The sequence below is a fragment of the Gavialis gangeticus genome, unplaced genomic scaffold, assembly GCF_001723915.1.
Source record: "Gavialis gangeticus isolate Ggan-Ray unplaced genomic scaffold, GavGan_comp1, whole genome shotgun sequence".
In the NCBI taxonomy this organism is placed as follows: domain Eukaryota; kingdom Metazoa; phylum Chordata; order Crocodylia; family Gavialidae; genus Gavialis; species Gavialis gangeticus.
This window is the reverse complement of record NW_017729005.1, coordinates 9,791,260-9,801,775: the sequence shown is the minus strand read 5'-3', so window position 1 is coordinate 9,801,775 and position 10,516 is coordinate 9,791,260. Positions and strand designations below refer to the sequence as shown.

General features: G+C 42.2%; 1 long non-coding RNA gene across 1 annotated transcript in view; it reads right to left on the bottom strand.

Moving 5' to 3' along the window:
* LOC109291625 overlaps positions 1-10,516 on the bottom strand; it is a 30,416-nt gene extending 19,900 nt beyond the window's left edge. Inside the window, exons 1-2 of the long non-coding RNA XR_002095917.1 lie at positions 10,442-10,516; positions 8,605-8,694 (exon numbers count right to left, since the gene is read on the bottom strand). This is a non-coding gene — a long non-coding RNA (uncharacterized LOC109291625). The remainder of the gene's footprint in view (positions 1-8,604; positions 8,695-10,441) is intronic.

The window sequence follows — 10,516 nt, the reverse complement described above, 5'->3', positions numbered from 1 at the left end:
GGGGGGGGGGGGGGGCGGGCTTTCTAATCGATAATTTCACTAGATTCAGCTCGGTTTGCTGGTGCAGAGACAAAAAGAAAGCAGTAGCAAATGTACCAAAAGGACACTAAGAATACAGGCCTGGAAGAACTGCCCTGGATCATTGAGTTCAGGGTCATCATCAGGGTGCTGTCATCAGAAACCACACTGTATAATCCTTTCTATAAATCAATCAAGCTCTGCTTGGGTGGTTTTGACCCCACTGTCCCAAAAACCACACTCCTCTGATGATTAGAAATATTCTTCCAATGTACAAAAATTAATTTATGGTCAGTTGATATACATTTGTTCTTGTGCCAACATTGTTCTTTAGCTTAAACAGTTTTGTTCCCTCTGTGATATTTACCATTGAGGTGTTTATAAACAGTGGCCATATTATCTTTTAGCCTTTGTTTGGCTAAGCTAAATAAACTGAACACTTTTAGAGTATGCCTACAATGCACAATGTAGGTCCCTTTAGAGATGCTCAGGTAAGTTCAGACACTGGAAGCAGTATCATATCATATCAACACAGAGTTCAATCCAGGCTAATTTATCCTGCTTCTCATTGTGCAGTGCAGACCTACGTTTCAGCCCTGGAACACATTCGTTTAATTATGCCATGGAATCTGATTGCTGGCTCCCCCCCAGAACAACCCTAGGTCTGGTTTTCCCCACAAGGAAATTTAAACCCCTTACCCAGCAGCTTCAGTCCGCCTGCCAGGTACATACGTGGGGCTTCCAGTGGAGCCAATGGGCTTTTCCTGCCAGGGACAGGGAAATCATGGGTACAGATTTTAAAGTCTCTCATAGGGGAAACCCGTCAGCTCTCCTCACTGGGAGCCTCTGATCCCTCCATGCCCAGCAGTGTCCAAATGAGGTACCACTACAGCCTAGTACAATGGCATTACTTCCCTAACCTACTGTCATAGAAATATCTTGCCTGATGCATCCAAGGCCATATTTGGCTTTCTACAATAATATCACATTGATGGCTTTCAGTCATACAGTAGTAAACTTGTGCCCTATGTCCTTCTTCTTTGTTCTTCCCAACTGATGAGCTGCCAGATTCTAGCAAAAGTTTTCCTAGACTCTAAATGCAAGAAATTGCATTTTGTACTACTGAATTTCATCCCATTGCTGCTATTCCAAACATCTGGTCATTCAGTTTTCCCTTGTATGATACCACCATTTGCCTCTGGATTGAGGGTGCCTCTGAACTTGGTAGCACCTACAAATTCCATCAGTATATGCCAAATTTGAGTGCTATTGTCATTAATGAAAATAATAAACAATATCAGTCCAGACCAAGTGCTGAGAAACTCCACCACAGTTACCTTCATCTAGGCTGCCAGATCCCCTTTCAACAACTGTCTGTCCAACAAGCAATTACATGCCCACTTCACAATTCTTCTACTTACCCCCATTTTCTCCAACTTACCTAATAAAGTATCCAATAATAATGAGTTATAATAATGATAATAACCCAAACATAAGTAATAATTAATACTTTCCCATCTGGCACTACCAAATGGCTTTCTGTGACTCCCCACATGATCCAGACTGACGTGGACAACCTTGCAAGGTGGACGGACCAAAACCTGATGGCATTTAATGTAGACAAGTGCAGGGTGCTCGACCTTGGAAAGAACAACCAGCATCATACTTACAGGCTTGGCAGTACTATGCTCACTAGCACCATGACTGAAAGAGACTTGGAGGTCTTGACTGACAACAGGATGAACATTAGCCACCAATGCGATGCCATGGCTGACAAACCTAACCAAACTCTGGCATGAATCCATTGATGCATCTCTAGCAAAACCAGGGATGTCATCCTCCCACTTTACTCAGCCTTGGTGAGGCCGCAACCGGAGAACTGCATCCAGTTTTGGGCCCCACAGTTCAGAAGGGACATGGGTAGGCTCAAGAGAGTCCAAAGAAGAACCACCTGTATGATCAGAGGCCAAGAGAGCAAGCCTTACAAAGAGAAGCTGAGGAACATGGGACTCTTTAGCCTGGAGAAGAGAAGGCTCAGGGGTGACTTGGTGGCAGCCTATAAGTACATAAGGGAAATACATGAGGATCTGGGAGAACAGTTGTTCACCAGAGCTCCCCAAGAAATAACAAAGTCCAATGGCCACAAACTCCTAGGAGGCTGATTTAGATTGAACATAAAGAAAAACTTCTTCCCAGTCCTAATGTCCAGGGTCTGGAGCAGACTCCCCCCAGAGGTGGTGCAAGCACTTACTCTGGACTCATTCAAAAGGCATATGGACATGAACATACGGAGGCTGGGGGGGAGGGGGCATGGTAAACTCCCACAGGAGACAGTACTGTCGGTAGCAGGAGTGTGGCAGCAGCAAGTGATGAGCTCCCATAGGCGGCCACAGCACTGTCGGTGGCGGGGGGGGAGGAGTGAGCGCTCACCGGTGGTTGGCAACCACCTGCAGACACTGCCACCAGTGGTGGCCAGCAGCGATCGGGAGCCGCCAGCAGCGTTGCCGGCAAAGGAGCGGGGGTGGCAAGCGGTGACCACCCGCAGCGTCGGCGGCACTTTTTCCAGGGGGTGCACTGCCAAGCTCGCCAATGTGTTTGGATGTTTATCTTGCTGGGATCACTTGATCCCCGCAGACTTCCTGCCTATGGCAGGGGGGCCGGACTCGATGATCTTGTGAAGTCCCTTCCAGCCCCTACTATCTATGAAATCTATTAAAAGCTTTTCTGGAACAAAATTAGATCTACTAGATGCATCCACATGGGATGCTATGGTACCTGTGCAATAGCTCGTTGCTACTGTGCAATAGCCAAGAACCAACCATACAGCAACGGTACTGTGCAGTGGTAAACAAGCTACTGCACAGTAGCATCAGGAAAAAACTGTGAGGCAATGGTACTATGTGGTAATGCCAGTTACTGCGCAGTCATTTAGTACTTGCTTATATGTCTGTTGCACATGTAAATACAGCCACTGATCTTCATAACTCATTTTCTAGAAACAGGGTGGTTTACCCATCTTTTGAAAAAAAACTTACTGCACTTTATCCTACTTTTCATTTACTACCACATCTTTCATTATTTTTACCTTCAAAATTTGTTCTTAACTCTTACTACTGAAGTCAGTCTAATGAGCCCTTAGTTGCCTAAATAGCCTTTTATTCCCCCTCTTAAATATAGGCAATTATGTTTTCTGTTCTCTAATCATATGGTATCCCCTCACAAAGTTGTTAGATTTGTTTAAAAAAAACCAACAAAACAACCTGTAATTTCATGTGCTAATTCTTGTAGTGTTCTGGGATGGAGAACATTTGGTTCTCCTTAAATCAGTATATTGAGCTCTCTGACTTTTGTTTCTACCTCTGTTGTGCTAATTTCCATTTCCACACTTTCATACCCATTAGCCATTCCACCTTTGCCCCCCACCTTCAGTATAACTGTCCTTACTGAAAACTGAACCAAAGCATTCATTTAGCTTTTAGGCCATACCAAGATTAACTTCCATTTTTACCCCATCCACTCAGCTTTGAGACTACAATTCTTATTTATATAGCAGAACAACCTTTAGCTATTTATTTTAATTTCTCTTCCGCAATTATCTTGAATTTTGGCAATTCTAACACTAGTCCTATACTTCCTTCTCTGCTGATTAGCCATTTTCAATATCCTGTCCAATATCCTTTTCCAGATAGTTATTCATCCTTTTAGTTCAGGAGTCCTTCAATGCAAATATTTCCCCCTTGCTTGGAACATACGAAGATTTTGCACCTGTGGCTTAAAAAACAAAACAAAACCAAAATTTCTCCCATATTCAAGGTCTGCAGCTCTTCAGCCAACTAACTACATTAAACGTTTCCTTAATTTCTCAAAGTTGCCATAATCTCAATTACAGACCTATTTTTATTTAACTGCTTCATCCAAGATTATGGAGCTAGTTGAAGAAAATAATTTCCGTATTACTTAGTAAAACTTATTCTAATATCATAAAAGCCTAAGTCCGTCTGACCGTAACACTTTATTCACACTCTGATTGGCTGACTGAAACAGCCAATCAGAGTGTTCCAAGCGTGGGGGAGTGCTGCCATGATTCCAAAGCCGTGCCGAGGACTGGACAGAGGGTGGGAGAGCTGGGGCCAGCAGCACTGGCCTTGGCTCCCACACCCTGCTCCCTGCAAGAGGTAGAAGAGCAGCAGCATTGGCCGTTAGGTGGTGGCACTCCATCCCATCTCCCTCCTCCCTCCCCCCCCATCATTCTTGATGGGCAATTGGCTAGTGACAATATAAAAAACAGCTTCTATCTTGCAAGACAGGTATCTTAATAAGCCACATTTCCATCACTTGCACCGTACTCTATGTACCCTATGTCAAAACCCCAATACGAATATACTAACTCAGGACCTCATTCAGCTCCGGATAAAGTTTATATGCCTCGTTCTATTGACCTAAATCTCACTGAAATCAAATTTTTAAAGCTGAATTTCACAAATACACCCATACTTTACTATAAGCATCTGCAAAACTGTACATATTTTGAATAGCTTCAATAGGATGTATTAAACTACTGCAAACATAGACAGGTATTTTCATAATCACCAATGGTATTAGTGCTTTGGAATGTAAAGAAGCTATCTTTAAAAAAAAAAAATCTCATATGTAAACTAACATAGAAATCGGTCTGCAGCAGCACAAGCAATTTTCTGACCAAAATTCAATTACAATTTAACAATTTTAAAATTACCAAAACAGCTTCTCCTGGTACACAAAGCTTGGTCACCTCTTGTGCTCATTGTATTTTTCTTAGATATTTTCACATACATTAATAGACACACAAATTTTATACAGAGAAGAATATGTAAAATAAATAAATAAATAAAACCATGCTAAAGAGAATACAACTGACTTGAACAAACAATCTAACAGTAGCCAGTTTTGTTTTATATGCAGCGAGAAAAGTTAAAGTGCACATATCCTTGTCATTGAGTAATGTTCTGCTAGTTAAGGCAAAATATCTTCATTGCCATTTAACAGGGGAAATCAGACCAAGGGAACAAAGGTCCAAATATGTTCATTATGTTCTAGTGCCATATGCTTCCCTTTTTGTGATTCTGTGCTGGAAACAAATGTGATACATAACTAGGAACAAAGTTCAAAAGTGATTCAACAATCATATCTTAGTTTTGGCTTTAATTTATATAGGCAGTTTATTTAAAAGCGAGTTTTCATGTCACTAAGCCAGTTCATTTTTACTAGTCCAGAAAGAAACTTGTGCTTGAACACGGTCATAAAAATAAAGTACAAACTGTACAATCCTTTATTTTCTCCTTCATTTACCAAGACTGATATTGCAAGTGTTAAGAATGCAAATGAAAGATATTCTATTTTCATTATATAAAAATAGCAAATCAGACAATGCTATTATATAAAACTAGCAAAGCAGCTTTCAACATTCAGCCAACATTTTCATGTTAAATTATTGTCTTTAAATTTTTCAGAAGACTTGTAATTTAGAAGTTTTTAGGTTCAGTTTTCCTATCTTTCACTTTCTGCTATCACAAACTGATAGCATTTTATACCCTTTCTGACTAAACAGGGCTCCACACCCATTCTACACTGTGATAAAGAATAACGTGAGGATCAAGACTATGAAGAATCAGGTTCATCACATTTGGTCTTAATCCAGACAAAGTTTGAAGAAGAGTCATACAGGTGTTTGAATTACCAAAGAATTAAAAATTGTTTCCCATATCTTAGGAAAATGTTCTCTCATTAAATAGGGAATGTTCCAATGGCTCTTTTAATATTTCAGTGTTGACATATAGATAAGCCTGTCTGAAGACATTTAATTATGGAACAGCCATGGAAATTTGAAAATTATGTACTGAACATATGTACGGTATTGTATTTTATTTTTTATTTTAGCCAGCACCGTAGCACTTTGAATGCTCAATGAGTTAGAAATGGGTATGCCATTATTCATCTGTTACTAAATCTGACAGCCATTGAACAACTCTAGCCAAATTCCATGGGAACAGAAAAAAAGTCTATGAAATTGTGAAATCCTATTCACGTTTCACCAGAACCAGGTAACTTTCAGAACTGTGCAACTATTTTCCACTTCTGACAACCAGAAAGCTTCACCTTTCCACAGAGAGAAAAATGTTCCTACTGAATACAATTTAGAAATTATATAATCCTTTACATTGACAGTAATTTAATGATAGGGCCATGCAAGTGATGCTTTAAGGACAGCTTAACATAATGTCTAATTAAGATAGATCTCTGAAAAAAGGTGGGTCAGTATATGTATTTCAGGAAATGATATCTACATCTCTAAATAGGATAAAAATCACTAATGATAGAACAAGGGAAAGACTAGCACAGGGTTTTCTGGAATTCAAGTTTATATACCCTTTAAAGGAGGCTATACTTTTTTATTTTGGCACAAAAGTCCATTATAATTTTCCTGTAGCAATAACCTGCCTAGACTTTTCACCTGTGCAGTAATTGTTATATTTCATTACTTTTAAAATCTAATATGCCAACATAATAATGTAGCACGTGTTTCCATACATTCAGAATTAATAAATTATGAAAGTCAAGGGAAAATAGACCAAGATTTTTTAGTCTGATCTCATCTAGCTTTAACAGCAAAAGCAGAAGTGGATTGGGCAGTAACTGGAGTAAAAAGACTTTTCCAGAAATAGAAAACTACAGAAAACATGAAACTTTTATAGACAAGATTATTGTTTACAAGCCTCAAAATATATTACAACTGACAGACAAAACCATTTAATAGTTGGCTTGTCTAATAGTTGGTGCAGATGCTCCTGGTTCATATGTACTGAGAATGGAATAAAATATTTAATCAAACAAATAGTATCAGCTTTGTAGTTTTTGTATATTTCTGCAAGTGTGAGCTTGGCCATAGTCAAATAATGAGTAAGGTGTCATTTACAGCCTATAAGTCCCTATTTTCAGTAGACTAAGGCCACATGCAGATGTAACATTTCTACCCGGTGAATCATTACATTTCTACCAGAAGAACGCTGGCTCTCCCAGTAGAATCTAGGAATATACATGCACTCATTCCATTTTTTCCTGAGGAAACACCCTCTCCAGGAGAAAGATTTTCCAGGTTACATGTGGAAGATATCCCCTGCAAGAGACTTTCTCTTGCAAGAATGAACACTTCAACATTTCTCCACTCCCCTAGTCTGGTCCAGGAGGGGCGTGGAGCAACTGCACACTGGTCTCTTCCTCCAACTGGAGACAGAGGGCTTTGCCCTGGTGCTCCAGCCCCTTTTCACTCCTGTCAGGGAGACGAGTGGAGCAGTGGGGCAATGGTCCCAGGGACTGGTAGGGGGCTTTGTCCCACTCCTCTATTCCCCTGCCAGGCCAATCTGAGGAAGCAGGAAGTTTCTTCCCACTACTCCACTCTCCCCTGGGAATGGGAAGAGTAGAACAGCCACTGCTTCATCCCTATCCTCCACCAGGATCACCCTGGGAAGATGCCAGGAGCAGAGGTGAGGGGGTGTTTGCAGGCTGAATGCCTGTGCTGTTCCCTCTCCTGGAAACATTTCTAGTGGTGGAATTTTCTCAGAAATCACCACTGCTAGAAATTAACACCTGTTTGTAGCCCATAACTCTCCATGCTATTGAACTTAAGGCTCAAATTCTCAACTTACTCCTAAACCAAACCACCATCTAGATGCATGGTATTTGTTAGATCAGAAAACCTAATAAAAGCTAGTGATTTTTGCAATTAAAGGTTTGTTAAAATAGACTACTTCTATTTTTCTTCTTCAACCTTTAAAAACAAGTGCAGGCCTTAAAATGCAGAGAAAGCTACGCATGTTATTACAACACTAAACTTGAGGTTTTTCCTTCCAGAAGAGTCCAGAAATTAAGTTAGTAGTCCCTTAATCTTCCTCTCTCTGTATATACATTCCGAGAGGCTTTTCATTACATGACAATACCATGTATATTTGCAGCAACAAAAAATACGATATACCAGATGTGCATTCTGTATTGCAGAAAACGGTGCAGTTTCAACAATGTACAATTCAACTTATTTTCTTACTGGAGGAGCTACCCAAAAAAAGGAAAGACAGGTCCTCCCCATTAGATTGTTTTATTTCCTGAACAGATAAGCATGGTGCATTTGCTACTGATGAAAAAATGAAAATTCAAGTTGCACTACAAATAAAAATGGAGCTTCTGCTTGACTAGAGCTGATGATACAGCAGCAGTAGCAGAGGAAAATAAGACTCCCCTTCCATTCACTAGACCCCTCTTTCCCCCAGTTTACAATGGTTGGCATACCCCTCCACACCCCACTTCCCTCAACTGCCCCGGACACTCAGTGAGCTCACTACACCTCTGTAGCCACATGCCACCCACACCTATCCACAGCTCAAATGAAGCCAATGCATAGAATAGTTCACAGGCTCAAGGCTTAAATTTATATCTAAATGCATCAATACTCTATGCATCTCCCTTATATTTAAAAACCGGCACAACAATAATAGTAGTTTACTATAAGAACTTAATTGTTTCTGGGTGGGGAGTATATTAATTAAGGTCACATACCTAGATTGCAAGCTCTTTGGGACAGTGACACTGTCTTCATGTGGGTTTGTACACCACCTAGCACAGTAGAACCTCAGTCATGATTGTGGCCTGTGGACAACATAACCATTAAATCATCAATGAGAGTATGGTGTTAAAAGGAGGTTGCATGCAATTCATTAGGCCTCATCCCCATATAAGGATCACCCCTCATCACAGCCTCCTATTTAAGGAAAAATATATATTTATTTGTGCAACACAACACACCTAAATAAGTCTTTCCTAAGGGTGGCAGTCTGAACACCTGTGCAAAGCTCAGTAGGCTGGATCTTGTACAGCTGAACTTTATAGGGGAGGAGGGAGGAGACAAAAGTTTTTTCTCCCTTTCTCAGGTCACAAGGCATTCAGGTCTACTGTGCATCCTAAGGTGACATTATCCAAGTCACACACACCAGCCTAACAAGTCATCAGGGAATGGAGTTGCACAGTGTGAAACAGTGGAAGCATCTGAAGTTTAAGGCTGCTCTACGGCTGCCTGGTGTTGACATTACCAGCACCTAACACTGATCTTATTTTTATTTTTTTGCTTCCTATTCCTTTACTTTCATACTGATAATTATTTGCATATCTTATAAGATGTTATTATCTTTAAGACATTTAACTAAAATTATCCAGACTGTCATGCTGGCTGGACACCTTCCTATTCCTAGAACGTCTGATGTTCTTAGCTGTAGCTATACACACACACTTCCTCCAGCCTTTCTATTAGTGGCGTCAATGCAGGCTGTGAAATAATCCCACACTCGGCAAATGTGCAAATACCAACCTCACTGGAAAATTTTTTTTTTTTTTTAAATCCTCTTACTAGGTTTTAGCCATCTATTCTCCTGATACTACTGTGCTAATAGGTACAGACCACTCTAAACACAAGGATGGCATTTTTGAGCTGTCTTTAATTGCTAACAACATTCCCAGACCAGCAGTCCTGCTTCAAAACTATTTGCTGCTGTTGAAGACGTGCACTTAATGCAACTTGTGAAGTTGTTCGCGAGCGTGTCAGGTCGCATGCCCCTCTATCCCAGAGAAAGAATGACAGAATGAATCCTCATGCATTATGCCAATCTGAAGAGAACTTACTTGTTTTAACATTTTTTTGTGTTGTTGGGGGCTTTGTTTGGTTCATTTTTTAAGACTACAGCTGACCTGAAAACAGCAACCACGAAATCCTCCACCTCCTTGTTCTAGTTCACTAGGAGAAAGTATGTCTCAGGGGGGTTGCAAGCTCTCCTCTCATTTCCCGCTGCCCTACCTGCTACCCAGGGTCCCCCGGTTGGGTTTGTGGTGGCTTGGATCTACCTGTGGACCAAAAGCAAGCTCTTGGGGAACAAGGCCCTTGGTGAAATCCAAGTCCCCTGCAGAGAATTTTGTAGCGGTGGCTTCCCTGGCACCCAGGCTGCGAGGGAGCCAGGTAAAGGCATATGAACGCGAGGGCACACAATTAGGAGGCTGGACGAGCCAGAGGAGATCAGCTACCTGGGGAGCAGTGCTCGAAAGGAAGCCGCCAGCTCAGCCCGAGGGCACCCGGCATTCACCTCTGCTGCCCGGGGGCCGAAGTGCCCCCTCGGACACTGGTAGCAAAGCCCAAGTTGTTCCCCGCACCCGGCGAGAGGGAGATGCCCCGGGCGCCCGCTGCCCTCTGCCCTCTCCTCGCCCGCCCCGGATCTCCTGCGCGCGCGCTGCCGCGCTCCCGGGGCCAGGGCAAGGGAGCACCGCGCCTGCCCGCGAACCCAACCGAACCGGGCACAGGCACAGCCCCGTGCGCGCGCCCGCCCGCACCCCCTCCTCTCACCTCACCGACCTGAAGCGCAGCAGCGCGGAGCCAGCGAGCCCGGCAGCTGCTGCCCGCGCCCGGAGCCCAGCGCGCTGCGCTCCG